Source organism: Triticum aestivum, chromosome 7D, assembly GCF_018294505.1.
Source record: "Triticum aestivum cultivar Chinese Spring chromosome 7D, IWGSC CS RefSeq v2.1, whole genome shotgun sequence".
Taxonomy (NCBI): Eukaryota; Viridiplantae; Streptophyta; class Magnoliopsida; order Poales; family Poaceae; genus Triticum; species Triticum aestivum.
The window spans coordinates 196243020-196260714 of NC_057814.1; the positions used below are offsets into that span (position 1 = coordinate 196243020).

Genomic DNA, 17695 nt, shown 5'->3' on the forward strand with positions numbered 1-17695 from the left:
GTCCCCGATCTCATCCGGGACTCCGAACTACCTTCGGTACATCAAAACACATAAACTCATAATACCGATCGTCACCGAACGTTAAGCGTGCGGACCCTACGGGTTCGAGAACTATGTAGACATGACCGAGACACGTCTCCGGTCAATAAACAATAGCGGAACCTGGATGCTCATATTGGCTCCTACATATTCTACGAAGATCTTTATCGGTCAAACCGCATAACAACATACGTTGTTCCCTTTGTCATCGGTATGTTACTTGCCCGAGATTCGATCGTCGGTATCTCAATACCTAGTTCAATCTCGTTACCGGCAAGTCTCTTTACTCGTTCCGTAATGCATCATCCTGCAACTAACTCATTAGTCACATTGCTTGCAAGGCTTATAGTGATGTGCATTACCGAGAGGGCCCAGAGATACCTCTCCGACAATCGAAGTGACAAATTCTAGTCTCGATCTATGCCAACTCAACAAGTACCATCGGAGACACCTGTAGAGCACCTTTATAATCACCCAGTTACGTTGTGACGTTTGGTAGCACACAAAGTGTTCCTCCGGTAATCGGGAGTTGCATAATCTCATAGTCATAGGAACATGTATAAGTCATGAAGAAAGCAATAGCAACATATTAAACGATCAAGTGCTAAGCTAACGGAATGGGTCAAGTCAATCACATCATTCTATAATGATGTGATCCCGTTAATCAAATGACAACTCATGTCTATGGCTAGGAAACATAACCATCTTTGATTCAACGAGCTAGTCAAGTAGAGGCATACTAGTGATACTCTGTTTGTCTATGTATTCACACACATGTACTAAGTTTCCGGTTAATATAATTCTAGCATGAATAATAAACATTTATCATGATATAAGAAAATATAAATAACAACTTTATTATTGCCTCTAGGGCATATTTCCTTCATTGCCTTGTAATGATATTGCTACCATGCTTGCGAGGGCCTGAAGGGCTTTTGGTGATGTATTAAGACTTATGTCATGTTACGCTGCCTGTTGGGGGTTTATTAACTTAAAGCCGGACGCATTTGACGTCTTCGTTTTAAAAAAGAAAAGAAATACGGTGTGAAAAATCAAGAAAAGAAGTGCAATACCAAAATCCTAGGCCCATGTAGTACTACATGGCAGCTCTCTGTTGGACGCCGGCCGGCTTGCCGCTACATAGCATCACCGCCCAATTTTCCATTTTGGGCTTTGAACCGCGATGCCCAAATATAGCACTCCAAATCTTTTGTTAGGTTGGATCCTGCTGTTGCGACGACGAGTCTCTCCTGCTGCCTCCCTATTCTTAGGCAATCACATTCACATGTTTTTCTTCCCGTTTTCGTGCCTCTTGGTCACTTTTCCTCCCTCCCTCGCCTTTCTTCCAATGTTCTTGCTCCGCGGTTTCTCTGGTGTACCAGGTGAATCTAAGCCATCTGTCGGGAGAAGATGGTTGGTGAGGAGCTGCACTAACAGAGAATGGGGTGGAGCAACTCTGGGGATTGAATTTCATCACGAGGAGCGGAGGCGACGGCGGCGGAGGCAAGCGTGATCAGGGAAGGCCGCTTCATGATTTTCCCAAGGGAAGCATCCGGAAGAAATTCTGATCGCCGGAGAAGAGATCGCGTGAATCTCATAGAGAAGGCATGCCGAGACTAGCCCCGTCGCCAGGTTCATCATCAGAGGACTCAAGCGATGATCGGTCCGATGGTTCCAAGTCCAAGTCCAAGTCCAAGGCGCCTCCACCCCGACGGTCATCGAGATCATCCGGCTCTTCTTCAGATGAGAATGGCGACGACTCGTCTAGTCCATCTCCGCCATCTTCAGACGACGAAGATGGAGGCTCGAGGTCCTCCTCGTCATCGTCGGACTCGCAAGATTCATCTCCCTCTGATTCTAAAAGCTCGCAGTCCTCTCGTCGGTCTCCTCCACCATCAAAATCAAAATCATCCCCGTCGCCGTCTTCGTCGCCCTCCCGACCTTCCAGTTCCAGGAATGGTGGAAAATCCGACTCTTCACCTCCGCCGCCGACCGACGAGTCTTCCGGGGACGGCGAAGATACCGACTCTTCGCCGCCGCCGAAACGGTCATCGCCTCCGGAGCAGTCGGAAGACTCAGAGCCTTCTCCGTCTTCATCCTCCTCTCGGAGCCCTCCGCCTCGCTCATCTCCACCGCCGCCGCCAGGATGGAATGGTAACGTTGACCAAGCAGGTTCTTCGCCACCTGATGGCAGCCAGCCACCTCCTTCTCCTTCTCGCTCTCCTCCTCCTCCTCCGGCGCCGGCGAACCATTCGGTGGTCTTTATAGTAAATAGCCATCCCGGAGCACCGCCAGGGCTCGTCTCCATCGCACCCCCTGGTACCGTCGGTGTGATGTCTGCTCAACTCCCAGGAGCACAAGGTGGCGCCACTGGGGCTGGCGGCATGCAGGCTGCAGGTTCGTCAGCGAGTACATCCAGTACTAATGGTGCTGGTGGAAGCGCAGCTTCTGCGTCTGCACAACAGCTCCACTCATCACAAGTAAATGGCCAGGTAGTGGCTGCCATTGCTGGCGCTTCCGTTGCCGGTTTGTTGTTCATCATCGTGGCCATTTTCTTCATCGTGACGAGGAGGAGGAGGAAGATGATGGGGGGAATGGTCTATCACTCGGGTAATCATCACCGTCGTAGTATATACTCGTAGCTTCAAAATACACGTAGCGCAAAATCCGATAATTTTTTATGTACGTTTGGCTTTAGATGGGAGCCGGAGCTACTACATGCACTCGGGCCAACTCACGGGCTCCAACCACCCGTCGGGGGCGTTCTACGGGCCGCCGCCGCCGGGAGCATCCGGCGGGTTCTCCTACGGCTCTTCGACGCCGGGCCCCACGGACAGCTTCAGAGGGGCAGGGTACCCGTCGGGCAGTATGGAGTCCAAGTCGTCCTTCAGCTACGAGGAGCTGACGAGCATCACCAGCAACTTCTCCCGCGACAACGTGATCGGCGAGGGCGGGTTCGGGTGCGTGTACAAGGGGTGGCTCGCCGACGGCAAGTGCGTGGCCGTGAAGCAGCTCAAGGCCGGCAGCGGGCAGGGGGAGCGCGAGTTCCAGGCGGAGGTGGAGATCATCAGCCGCGTCCACCACCGCCACCTCGTCTCCCTCGTCGGCTACTGCGTGGCGCAGCAGCACCGCATGCTCATCTACGAGTTCGTCCCCAACGGCACCCTCGAGGACCATCTGCACGGTCGGTCGGTGAGCAGATGCATGGATCGTCGCGTGGGTTTTGCTGCGATTGTGACTGAGGCTTCTGGTGTGGTTGATCTGACGCGTGCAGGTCGCGGCGTGCCGGCGATGGACTGGCCGACGAGGCTGAGGATCGCCATCGGCGCGGCCAAGGGGTTGGCTTACCTCCATGAAGACTGTACGTTGATCTCCTGAGGTGTATATATGCATGTTGTGTGTTGTGAAGAGTTCGTGGCGAGAAATACTTCATGGTTTTCTGATGGTGTCTCGTTTTCAAGGTCACCCGCGGATCATCCACAGGGACATCAAGTCGGCCAACATCCTGCTCGATTACTCGTTTGAAGCACAGGCACGATCAACCAACAGATGAGTTCTTTTTTCTCTCTCTTCCGGTATATTCTTCTGATCGAGTGTCTGGAATGTGCATGGCATGCAGGTCGCGGATTTCGGGCTGGCCAAGCTCTCCAACGACACCCACACGCACGTGTCGACGCGCATCATGGGCACGTTTGGGTACCTCGCGCCGGAGTACGCGTCCAGCGGGAAGCTGACGGACCGGTCGGACGTCTTCTCCTTCGGCGTGGTGCTGCTGGAGCTCATCACCGGCCGGAAGCCCGTCGACCAGGACCGGCCGCTCGGGGAGGAGAGCCTCGCCGAATGGGTACCGACGACTACGAGTTTCCTCGCCTGCAGCAGCACGTACTGGTCACTGACACAAGTTACAGCTCACAACTGCTCCGTCGTCCTCTTCTTGCATGCAGGCTCGGCCGATCCTCGCCGACGCCATCGAGACCGGCAACCACGACGAGCTGGCCGACCCGCGGCTGGAAGGCAGATACAACAAGGCCGAGATGGTGAGGATGGTGGAGGCCGCCGCTGCGTGCATCCGCCACTCGGCTCCCAAGCGTCCCCGGATGGTGCAGGTAAGTGTGTCAGTCGCATCTTCGAATGGAACAACGAGGAGCTGGTGGTGACCACGACCGAGATTTTCACGGCGCGAATTAAGTAGCGTGGTTCGACCGGCAGGTGATGAGGGCGCTGGACGTGGACGTGGACGAGGGGAGCATGTCGGACCTGAGCAACGGGGTGAAGGTGGGGCAGAGCCAGGTGTTCAACAACAGCCAGCAGGAGGCCGCCCTCGAGCAGCTCCGGCGCACGCCTTCGCCACCGAGGAGTTCACGGGGGAGTTCGAGCCGTCCGGGGAGTTCGAGCCGTCCGGGGAGTACGGTGCCGCCGCCAGTACTCTGAACCAGCCTCGGCCTGCGGGGTGACAATCGACCAACATGTTTGTGTGTCTCTTGTAGCTAAACCTTTTCTTTTTTTTCCTTTTCTTGTATGTCCTTCGCCTCCGGTTCAAGAAACTGCTCGAGTTTTAGCAAAAGTTGCCCTATCTAGGTCGCATTGATTGATTGAAAGGCTTAAAAGAAAACAAAGAGCTTCAAGGTAGAGTAGATGACAACCGTGAAAATGTGCATATGGAGTTTCTCAACAACGGAAAAAAAGAAAAGGAATGTGCATGTGGGAAATTGGCCCTGGAACTAGAGATTTGGAATCGAAATCTTGGATTTTAGTTGTTTACCTGCCACCTAGAATTCATTTGATGATTCCAAAGCAAATTCAAATTCCACGTGACGTCCCATGGCAAGAACCAATTCTTTGCTCTGGCACTTCATTTGTCTGGAATTGAGTCATCTAATCCCTATGTTCTTCCCCAACGCAGATATCCACTCCTTTCACCCTCCACACGATCCTCGGTGATCACGAAGTTCATGACCATCATCTCTCTCTCTCTCTCTCTCTCTCTCTCTCTCTCTCTCTCGCGCGCGCGTTAATGCATCCACAACTGAAAGACACTTGTAATGACGGTCCAATCCATTCTGGTGCACTAACCCTCACCGCCTTCACAGAACAGCCATATCCGAGCAAATCTTTGCTAAAAATCTTACCCTTTCTGCGGTTCTTTTTTGGGTTTTCCCTTTCTCCTTTTCTTGTATGTCGACCGCCTCTGGTTCAAGAAACTGCTCGAGTTTTAGCAAAAGCTGGCCTAGGATGTCGCATTGATTAGTTGAAAGGCTTGAAAGGAAACAGAGTTGTGCCCTCAGCATTAACCCCATTTGATACTATGTGTGTTTCTGGACCTTGCGTGTGTGTGTTTGTGAATCTTGTTGGATGCTTGGCTCGGGCGGTTTGCTTTATATATAAAACAGGGCAAAAGCCTTTTTCGGTAAAGGAAACAATGGGCTTCAAGGTTGAGTACATGACAACCGTGAGAATGTGCATATGGAGTTTCTCAACAACAGCAAAAAAAGAAAAGGAAGGAATGTGCATGTGGGAAATTGGCCCTGGAACTAGAGATTTAGAATTGAAATCTTGGATTCTAGTTATTTACCTGCCACCTAGAATTCATTTGATGATTCTGAAGCAAATTCAAATTCCACGTGAGACGTGAAGTCCCATGGCAAGAACCATTTCTTTGCTCCGGCACTTCATTTGTCTGGATTTGAGTCATATAATCCCTATATTCTTCCCAAACGCAGATACCCACTCCTTTCACCCTCCACACGATCCTCGGTGGGCACGAAGTTCATGACCATATCTCTCTCTCTCTCTCTTGTTAATGCGTCCACAACTGAAAGACACTTGTAATGACGGTCCAATCCATTCACTTGCACTCACCCTCACCGCCTACCCAGAACAGCCATATCTGAGCAAATCTTTGCTAAAATCTTATCCTTTTTGCGGTTATTTTTTGGGTTTTCCCTCTCTTGATCAGGATTCACAGTCTGAGTTGTTGCTCTTCAATGAAATTTTCTACTCAAATTTTTAGGTTATTAGTTTTTAGGCTACACTAAAGGTTGCTCAAGGATACTAACAAGCATGTCTATGACAAGATAATGAGTGGAAGCACGACACTGCGTGAAAGTAAAGACTAGAGTAGGGTGTTTTACTGAGGTTCGGATAGTTGGCGTTATCCTACTCCTCGTTAATGGAGGTTTTACCACAAAGATCTCGGTAGCAACGCCCACAAATAGCCCACTTAGTGGATATGTAGTGTTTCAACATAAAGAAAATGTGCGTATGGAAGCTTGGCCCTCAAATTAGAGAATTGGGATAGAATTCTTGATTCCAGTTGTTTCGCTGTCGCCTAGAATCACTTGACTATTCCGAATCAAATTGAAATTCCAAGTAATGTCCCATAGCTAGAACCAATTGTTTTTCCAGACACTTCATTTCTCTCGAACCGAGTCATTTCTCCCACTTGTTCTTCTCAATCGCGGGCACACCACTCCTTCCATCCTCCGAACAACATTCCTCGGTGGACATGAAGTTCATGACCCCCATCTCTCTCTCTCTCTCTCTCTCACACACACACACACACACAGTTGTTAAATATGCCCAAAACTTACAGACACTTGCAATGGCGGTCAAATCCATTCACATGCGCTATCCCTCATCACCTTGAATGGAAGCGAAATCTCAGCGAGTGTTTGTTGATATATTCCTTTTTGCATTTCTTGTTCGCTTTTGCATGTTCTCTTGTTCATGATTCATAGTCTGAGTTGTTGGTCTCTAATGAAATTTTCTGCTACTTTTTATGTTGATAGCATGTAGGCTACACTAGCGAGGTTGCTGCAGGATATTAACAAGCAAGTCTATGAGAAAATAATGTGCAGAAGTGAGGCATTGCAGGAAAGTAAAGAGTAGAGTAAGGAAATGCAAAGTTTGGGGGGGGGAGGGGATCAATGATGTCTTACTGTGATTTGGACAATTGGTGTTATCCTACTCCTCGTTCATGGAGTTCTGAACCACAAAGGTCTCGGCAACATCAACCATAAAGAGCCAACTTAGTGCTTATGTAGTTTTTTAAGGAAATATGCCCTAGAGGCAATAATAAAGTTGTTATTTTATATTTCCTTATATCATGATAAATGTTTATTATTCATTCTAGAATTGTATTAACCAGAAACTTGATACATGTGTGGATACATAGACAGAACACCGTGTCCCTAGTAAGCCTCTACTAGACTAGCTCGTTAATCAAAGATGGTTAAGTTTCCTAATCATAGACATGTGTTGTCATTTGATGAACGGGATCACATCATTAGGAGAAGATGTGATGGACAATACCCATTCGTTATCTTAGCATATTGATCGTTCAGTTTTATTGCTATTGCTTTCTTCATGTCAAATACATATTCCTTCGACTATGAGATTATGCAACTCCCGGATACCGGCGTAATACCTTGTGTGCTATCAAAGGTCACAACATAACTAGGTGATTATAAATATGCTCTACAGGCATCTCCGAAGGTGTTTGTTGGGTTGGCATAGATCGAGATTAGGATTTGTCACTCCGAGTATCGGAGAGGTATCTCTGAGCCCTCTCAGTAATGCACATCATAAGAAGCCTTGCAAGCAAAGTGACTAATGAGTTAGTTACAAGATGATGTATTACGGAACGAGTAAAGAGACTTGCCGGTAACGATATTGAACTAGTTATGTGGATAAAACATACCGATGACAAAGGGAATAACGTATGTTGTCATAACGGTTCGACCGATAAAGATCTTCATAGAATATGTAGGAGCCAATATGAGCATCCAGGTTCCGCTATTGATTATTGACCGGAGAGGTGTCTCGGTCATGTCTACATAGTTCTCGAACCTGTAGGGTCCGCACGCTTAACGTTCGATGACGGTTTAATATTATATGAGCTATGTGATTTGGTGACCGAATGTTGTTCGGAGTCCTAGATGAGATCACGGACATGAAAAGGAGTCTCGAAATGGTCGAGAGGTAAAGATTGATATATAGGACGATGGTATTCGGACACCGGTAGTGTTCCGGAGGGTACTGGGTACATATAGGGTCACCGGAAGGCGTTCCGGGCACCCCCGACAAAGATATGCGCTTAATGGGCCAAGGGAGGGACACACCAACCAACAAGGGGCTGGTGCGCCCCTTGGGAGGGCAAGTCCCTTCTTCCTTCCCCTCCTCAAGGGAGAAAGGAAGGGGGGGCGCCACCTCCCCCTTCCTTCCCCTGGTGCCTATACAAGAAGGGGGGGCGAACAAGGGCAGGAGCCCAAGTGGGATTTGGCCCCACTTGGGCCGCCCCCTGGCCTCTCCTCTCTCCCTCCCACCTATATATATGAGGAGGGGCGCCTAGAATACACAACATCAATTGTTAGCCATGTGTGGTGCCCCCGATCATATTCTCGCGGTGCTTAGGCAAAACCCGGCGCGGATCAGTTCACCATCACCGTCACCACACCGTCGTGCTGACGGAACTCATCTATTTCCTCGATAATGTCTACTACACAACCTTCTTCTTGTAGACGTTGTTGGGCCTCCAAGTGCAAAGGTTTGTAGGACAGTAGCAAATTTCCCTCAAGTGGATGACCTAAGGTTTATCAATCCGTGGGAGGCGTAGGTTAAAGATGGTCTCTCTCAAACAACCCTGCAACCAAATAACAAAGAGTCTCTTGTGTCCCCAACACACCCAATACAATGGTAAATTGTATAGGTGCACTAGTTCGGCGAAGAGATGGTGATACAAGTGCAATATGGATGGTAGATATAGGTTTTTGTAATCTGAAAATATAAAAACAGCAAGGTAACTAATGATAAAAGTGAGCGTAAACGGTATTGCAATGCTAGGAAACAAGGCCTAGGGTTCATACTTTCACTAGTGCAAGTTCTCTCAACAATAATAACATACTTGGATCATATAACTATCCCTCAACATGCAACAAAGAGTCACTAATAGCGGAGAACAAACGAAGAGATTATGGTAGGGTACGAATCCACCTCAAAGTTATCCTTTCTGATCGATCTATTCAAGAGTCCGTAGTAAAATAACACGAAGCTATTCTTTCCGTTCAATCTATCATAGAGTTCGTACTAGAATAACACCTTAAGACACAAATCAACCAAAACCCTAATGTCTCCTAGATACTCCAATGTCACCTCAAGTATCCGTGGGTATGATTATACGATATGCATCACACAATCTCAGATTCATCTATTCAACCAACACAAAGAACTTCAAAGAGTGCCCCAAAGTTTCTACCGGAGAGTCAAGACGAAAACGTGTGCCAACCCCTATGCATAAGTTCACGAGTGGAACCCGCAAGTTGATCACCAAAACATACATCAAGTGAATCACGTGATATCCCATTGTCACCACAGATAAGCACATGCAAGACATACATCAAGTGTTCTCAAATCCTTAAAGACTCAGTCCGATAAGATAACTTCAAAGGGAAAACTCAATCCATTACAAGAGAGTAGAGGGGGGAGAAACATCATAAGATCCAACTATAATAGCAAAGCTCGCGATACATCAAGATCGTACCACCTCAAGAACACGAGAGAGAGAGAGATCAAACACATAGCTACTGGTACATACCCTCAGCCCCGAGGGTGAACTACTCCCTCCTCGTCATGGAGAGCGTCGGGATGATGAAGATGGCCACCGGTGAGGGTTCCCCCCTCCGGCAGGGTGCCGGAACAGGGTCCCGATTGGTTTTTGGTGGCTACAGAGGCTTGCGGCGGCGGAACTCCCGATCTATTCTGTCCCCCGATGGTTTTACGGTATATTGGTATATATAGGAGGAAGAAATGCGTCAGGGGAGCCACGAGGGGCCCACGAGGGTGGATGGCGCGCCCAGGGGGTGGGCGCGCCCCCCTGCCTCGTGCCTCCCTCGTTGCTTTCCTGACGTGCACTCCAAGTCTCCCGTGTTGCTTTCTTTCCAAAAATAACTTTTCCGAAGGTTTCATTCCGTTTGGACTCCGTTTGATATTCCTTTTCTGCGAAACACTGAAACAAGGGAAAAAATAGAAACTGGCACTGGGCTCTGGGTTAATAGGTTAGTCCCAAAAATAATATAAAAGTGCATAATAAAGCCCATAAACATCCAAAACAGATAATATAATAGCATGGAACAATAAAAAATTATAGATACGTTGGAGACGTATCACTCGACACCTTGCTGGATCAAGAAGGCGAGGGACGTCATCGCACTGAACGTGTGCAGAACTCGGAGGTGTCGTACGTTCAGTGCTTGATCGGTCGGAGCTAGAAGAAGCTCGACTACATCAACCGCGTTGTCAAACGCTTCCACTTTCAGTCTACGAGGGTACATAGACACACTCTCCCCCTCTCGTTGCTATGCATCTCCTAGATAGATCTTACGTGAGCGTAGGAATTTTTTTGAAATTGCATGCTACATTTCCCAATAGTGGCATCAGAACCAGGTCTATGCGTAGATGATATGCACGAGTAGAACACAAAGAGTTGTGGGCGGTGATCGTCATACTGCTTACCACCAATGTCTTATTTTGATTCGACGGTATTGTTGGATGAAGTGGCCCGGACCAACCTTACATGACCACGTTCATGAGACCGGTTCCACCGACAGACATGCAACTAGTTTTGCATAAAGGTGGCTGGCGGGTGTCTATTTCTCCTACTTTAGTTGAATCGATTTTGACTGCGGCCGGTCCTTGTTGAAGGTTAAAACAGCAAACTTGATAAATCAACGCTGTGGTTTTGACGCGTAGGTAAGAACGGTTCTTGCTAGAAGCCCGTAGCAACCATGTAAAACTTGCAACAACAAAGCAGAGGACGCCTAACTTGTTTTTGCAGGGCATGTTCTGATGTGATATGGTCAAGACATGATGTGATATACATTATCATATGAGATGATCATGTTTTGTAAAAGTTATCGGCAACCGGCAGGAGCCTTATGGTTGTCTCTTTATTATATGAAATGCAAATGCCATGTAATTGCTTTACTTTATCACTATGCATTAGTGATAGTTGTAGAAGCAATAGTTGGCGAGACAACCACGACGCTACGATGGAGATCAAGGTGTCAAGCTGCTGATGATGGAGATCATGACGATGCTTTGGAGATGGAGATCAAAAGCACAAGATGATGGCCATATCATGTCACATATTTTGATTGCATGTGATGTTTATCTTTTATGCATCTTATTTTGCTTAGTACGGCGGTAGCATTATAAGATGATGCCTTAACTAAAATTTCAAGGTATAAGTGTTCTCCTTGAGTATGCACTGTTGCGGAAGTTCGTCGTGTTGAGACACCACGTGATGATCGGGTGTGATAGACGCTACGTTCACATACAACGGGTGCAAGACAGTTTTGCACATGCGGAATACTCGGTTTGAACTTGACGAGCCTGGCATGTACAGACATGGCTCGGAACACTGGAGACCGAAAGGTCGAATGTGAATCATATAGTAGATATGATCAACATAGAGATGTTCACCATTGATGACTACTCCATCTCACGTGATGATTGGACATGGTTTAGTTGATTTGGATCACGTATCATTTAGATGACTTGAGGGATGTCTATCTAAGTGGGAGTTCTTAAGTAATTTGATTAATTGAACTTAATTTATCATGAACTTAGTCCTGATAGTATTTGCATATCTATGTTGTAGATCAATAGCTCGCAATATAGCTCCTATATATTTTTGATATGTTCCTAGAGAAAATTTGAAAGATGATAGTAGCAATGATGCGGACTGGGTCCATGATCTGAGGATTATCCTCGTTGCTGCACAGAAGAATTATGTCCTTGATGCACCGCTAGGTGACAAACCTGTTGCAAGAGCAGATACAGACGTTATGAATGTTTTGCAAGCTCGATATGATGACTACTTGATAGTTTAGTGCACCATGCCTTACGGCTTAGAACCGGAACTTCAAAAACCTTTTGAACGCCACGGAGCATATGAGATGTTCCAAGAGCTGAAATTGGTATTTCAGACTCATGCCCGTGTTGAGAGGTATGGGACCTCTGACAAGTACTTCGCCTACAAGATGGAGGAGAATGGCTCAACTAGTGAGCATGTCCTCAGAATGTCTGGGTACTAAAATCACTTGAATCAAGTGGGAGTTAATCTTCCAGATAAGATAATGATTGACAGAGTTCTCTAGTCACTATAACCAAGCTATTAAACTTCGTCATGAACTATAATGTGCAAGGGATAACAGAAAAGATTCCCGAGCTCTTCGCGATGCTGAAATCAGCGAAGGTAGAAATCAAGAAAGAGCATCAAGTGTTGATGGTTAACAAGACCACTAGTTTCAAAAAAAGGGGCAAAGGAAATAAAAGGGAACTTCAAGAAGAATGACAAGCAAGTTGCCACTCCCGTGAAGAAGCCCAAAGCTAGACCTAAGCCTGAAACTAAGTGCTTCTACTTCAAAGGGAATGGTCACTAGAAGCGGAACTACCCCAAATACTTGGCTGATAAGAAGGATGGCAAAGTGAACAAAGGGATATTTGATATACATGTTATTGATGTGTACTTTACTAGTGTTCATAGTAACCCCGGGGTATTTGATACCGGTTCAGTTGCTAAGATTAGTAACTCAAAACATGAGTTGCAAAATGAACAGAGAGTAGTTAAGGGCGAGGTGACGATGTGTGTGGGAAGTGATTCCAAGGTTGATAAGATCACCATCGCACACTCCCTCTACCTTCGGGATTAGTGATGGACCTAAATAAATGTTATTTTGTTTTTGCGTTGAGCATGAATATGATTGGATCATGTTTATTGCGATACGGTTATTCATTTAAATCAGAGAATAATTGTTGTTCTGTTTACATGAATAAAACCTTCTATGGTCATACACCCAATGTAAATGGTTTATTGAATCTCGATCGTAGTGATACACATATTCATAATATTGATGCCAAAAGATGCAAAGTTGATAATGATAGTGCAACATATTTGTGGCACTATCGTTTAGGTCATATTGGTGTAAAGCGCATGAAGAAACTCCATGCAGATGGGCTTTTGGAATCACTTGATTATGAATCATTTGATACTTGCGAACCATGCCTCATGGGCAAGATGACTAAAACTCCGTTCTCCGGAACAATGGAGCGAGCCAATAACTTATTGGAAATAATACATACCGATGTATGCAGTCCGATGAGTGTTGAGGCACGCGGCGGGTATCATTATTTCCTGACCTTCACAGATGATTTGAGCAGATATGGGTATATCTACTTAATGAAACACAAGTCTGAAACATTTGAAAAGTTCAAAAAAATCAGAGTGAAGTGGAGAATCATAGTAATAAGAAAATAAAGTTTCTACTATCTGATCGTGGAGGTGAATATTTGAGTTGCGAGTTTGGCCTTCATTTAAAATAATATGGAATAGTTTCACAACTCACATCACCTGAAAAACCACAGAATAATGGTGTGTCCGAACGTCGTAACCATACTTTATTAGATATGGTGTGATCTATGATGTCTCTTACCGATTTACCACTATCGTTTTGGGGTTATGCATTAGAGACAGCTGCATTCACGTTAAATAGGGCACCGTCTAAATCCGTTGAGATGACACCATATGAACCATGGTTTGGCAAGAAACCTAAGCGGTCGTTTCTTAAAGTTTGGGGTTGCGACACTTATGTCAAAAGGCTTCAGCCTGATACGCTCGAACCCAAATCGGAGAAGTGCATCTTCATAGGATACTCTAAGTAAACAATTGAGTACACCTTCTACCATAGATCCGAAGGCAAGATCTTTGTTGCCGAGAATGGAACCTTTCTAGAGAAGGAGTTTCTCTTGAAAGAAGTGAGTGGGAGGAAAGTAGAACTTGATGAGGTAATTGTACCTTCTCTCGAATTGGAAAGTAGCACATAGTGAAATCCGTTCCCGTGATGCCTACACCAACTAGAGAAGAAGCTAATGATGATGATCATGAAACTTCGGATCAAGTTACTACTGGACCTCGTAGGTCGAACAGAGCATGTTCCGCACCAGAGTGGTATGGTAATCCTGTCCTGGAAGTCATGTTATGGCGAACGTACGAACTATGAAGAAGCTATGATGAGCCCAGATTCCGACATATGGCTTGAGGCCATGAAATCTGAGATAGGATCCATGTATGAGAACAAAGTATGGACTTTGGTGGACTTGCCCAATGATCGGCAAGCCATTGAGAATAAATGGATCTTCAAGAGGAAGACAGACACTGATGGTAGTGTTACTATCTACAAAGCTTGACTTGTCGCAAAAGGTTTTCGACAAGTTCAAGGAGTTGACTATCATGAGACTTTCTCACCTGTAGCGATGCTTAAGTCTGTCCGAATCATGTTAGCAATTGCCGCATTTTATGAAATCTTGCAAATGGATGTCAAAATTGCATTCCTTAATGGATTTCTTAAAGAAGAATCGTATATGATGCAACCAAAAAGGTTTTGTCGATCCTAAAGGTGCTAACAAAGTGTGCAAACTCCAGCGATCTATGGACTGGTGCAAGCATCTCAGAGTTGGAATATACGCTTTTATAAGGTGATCAAAGCATATAGTTTTATACAGACTTATGGTGAAGCTTGTATTTACAAGAAAGTGACTGGGAGCTCTGTAGTATTTCTGATATTATATGTGGATAACATATTGTTGATTGGAAATGATGTAGAATTTCTGGATAGCATAAAAGGATATTTGAATAAGAACTTTTCAATGAAAGACCTCGGTGAAGCTGCTTACATATTGGGCATCAAGATCTATAGAGATAGATCAAGACGCTTGATAAGACTTTCAATGAGTACATACCTTGACAAGATTTTGAAGGAGTTCAAAATGGATCGGTCAAAGAAGGAGTTCTTGCCTGTATTGTAAGGTATGAAGTTGAGTAAGACTCAAAACCCGACCACGGCATAAGATAGAGAGAGAATGAAAGTCATTCCCTATGCCTCAGCCATACGTTCTATAAAGTATGCCATGTTGTGTACCAGACCTATTGTGTACCTTGCCATGAGTTTGGCAAGGGGGTACAATAGTGATCCAGGAGTAGATCACTGGACAGCGGTCAAAATTATCCTTAGTTACCTTAAAGAGGACTAAGGAAATGTTTCTCGATTATGGAGGTGATAAGGAGTTCGTTGTAAAGAGTTACGTCGATGCAAGCTTTGACAGTGATCTAGATGACTCTAAGTCTCAATCTAGACATGTATTGAACTTGGGAGCAATTAGCTAGAGTAGCTCCATGCAGAGCATTGTAGACATAGAAATTTCCAAAATACATACGAATCTGAATGTGGCAGACCCGTTGACTAAACTTCTCTCACAAGCAAAACATGATCACACCTTAGTAGTCTTTGGTTGTTAATCACATAGCGATGTGAACTAGATTATTGACTCTAGTAAACCCTTTGGGTGTTGGTCACATGGCGATGTGAACTATGGGTGTTAATCACATAAAGATGTGAACTATTGGTGTTAAATCACATGTCGATGTGAACTAGATTACTGACTCTGGTGCAAGTGGGATACTGAAAGAAATATGCCCTAGAGGCAATAATAAAGTTGTTATTTTATATTTCCTTATATCATGATAAATGTTTATTATTCATGCTAGAATTGTATTAACCGGAAACTTGATACATGTGTGGATACATAGACAAAACTCCGTGTCCCTAGTAAGCCTCTACTAGACTAGCTCGTTAATCAAAGATGGTTAAGTTTCCTAACCATAGACATGTGTTGTCATTTGATGAACGGGATCACATCATTAGGAGAATGATGTGATGGACAAGACCCATCCGTTAGCTTAGCATATTGATCGTTCAGTTTTATTGCTATTCCTTTCTTCATGTCAAATACATATTCCTTCGACTATGAGATTATGCAACTCCTGGATACCGGAGGAATACCTTGTGTGCTATCAAACGTCACAACGTAACTGGGTGATTATAAAGATGCTCTACAGGTATCTCCGAAGGTGTTTGTTGGGTTGGCATAGATCGAGATTAGGATTTGTCACTCCGAGTATCGGAGAGGTATCTCTGAGCCCTCTCGGTAATGCGCATCATAAGAAGCCTTGCAAGCAAAGTGACTAATGAGTTAGTTACAAGATGATGTATTACGGAACGAGTAAAGAGATTTGCTGGTAACGAGATTGAACTAGGTATGTGGATACCGATGATCGAATCTCGGGCAAGTAACATACCGATGACAAAGGGAATAACGTATGTTGTCATAATGGTTCGACCGATAAAGATCTTCGTAGAATATGTAGGAGCCAATATGAGCATCCAGGTTCTGCTATTGGTTATTGACCGGAGAGGTGTCTCGATCATGTATACATAGTTCTCGAACCCATAGGGTCCGCACGCTTAACGTTCGATGACGATTTAGTATTATATGAGTTATGTGATTTGGTGACTGAATGTTGTTTGGAGTCCTGGATGAGATCACGGACATGATGAGGAGTTTCGAAATGGTCGAGAGGTAAAGATTGATATATAGGACGATGGTATTCGGACACCGGTAGTGTTCCGGAGGGTATCAGGTACATATAGGGTCACCGGAAGGGGTTCCGGGCACCCGCGGCAAAGATATGGGCTTAATGGGCCAAGGGAGGGTCAGACCGGCCCACAAGGGGCCGGTGCGCCCCTCCACCATGCCGGCCTGCCCTAGGGAAAGGAAAGGGGGAGGGCAAGTCCCTCCTTCCGTCCTCTCCTCAGGGGAGAAAGGAAAGGGGGGCACCTCCCCCATCCTTCCCCTGGCGCCTATACAAGGAAGGGGGGGGCGAACTAGGGCAGGAGCCCAAGTGGGATTCGGCCCCACTTGGGGTGCCCGTTGCCTCTCGCCTCTCCCTCCCACCTATATATATGAGGAGGGGGGCGCCTAGAACACACAACATCAATTGTTAGTCGTGTGCGGCGCCCCCCCTCCACAGTTTACACCCCCGGTCATATTCTCGTGGTGCTTAGGTGAAGCCCTGCGCAGATCACTTCACCATCACCGTCACCACGCCGTCGCGCTGAACAAACTCATCTACTTCCTCGATACCTTGCTGGATCAAGAAGGCGAGGGACGTCATTGCGCTGAACGTGTGCAGAACTCGGAGGTGCCGTACGTTCGGTGCTTGATCGGTCGAAGCTAGAAAAAGTTCGACTACATCAACCGCGTTGTCAAACGCTTCTGCTTTCGGTCTACGAGGGTACGTAGACACACTATCCCCCTCTCGTTGCTATGCATCTCCTAGATAGATCTTACGTGAGCGTAGATTTTTTTTTTTGAAATTGCATGCTACATTTCCCAACGGTTTTTTAGGACTGTGAGTATGAAACTCATGTGTGTTTACATTCAGACGTCATAAGCTAATGTAGTTTTTCAACGAAAATAAAAGGTGCATGTGGAAAATTGGCACTGGAATTAGAGAGTTGGAATCGAATTCTTGTATCCCGGTTGTTTTAGTGCCACCTAGAATCAATTGATGATTCTCAAGCACATTGAAATTCCAAGTGGACATCCCATAGTTAGAAATTATTTGCCCAGTCTCTTCATTTTTCATGAATCGAGTCATTTCTCCCCCCTTGTTTTTCTCAACTACGAGCATGCCTCGCCTTTCATCCTCAAGACAACATTCCTCGGTGGCCACAAAATTCAAGACCTCATCTCTCTCTCT

At 45.9% G+C, this 17695-nt stretch overlaps 1 pseudogene; it reads left to right on the forward strand.

Moving 5' to 3' along the window:
• Nucleotides 1–2811: 2811 nt before the first annotated feature.
• Nucleotides 2812–4562, forward strand: LOC123168670 (proline-rich receptor-like protein kinase PERK12; annotated as a pseudogene).
• Nucleotides 4563–17695: the final 13133 nt, after the last annotated feature.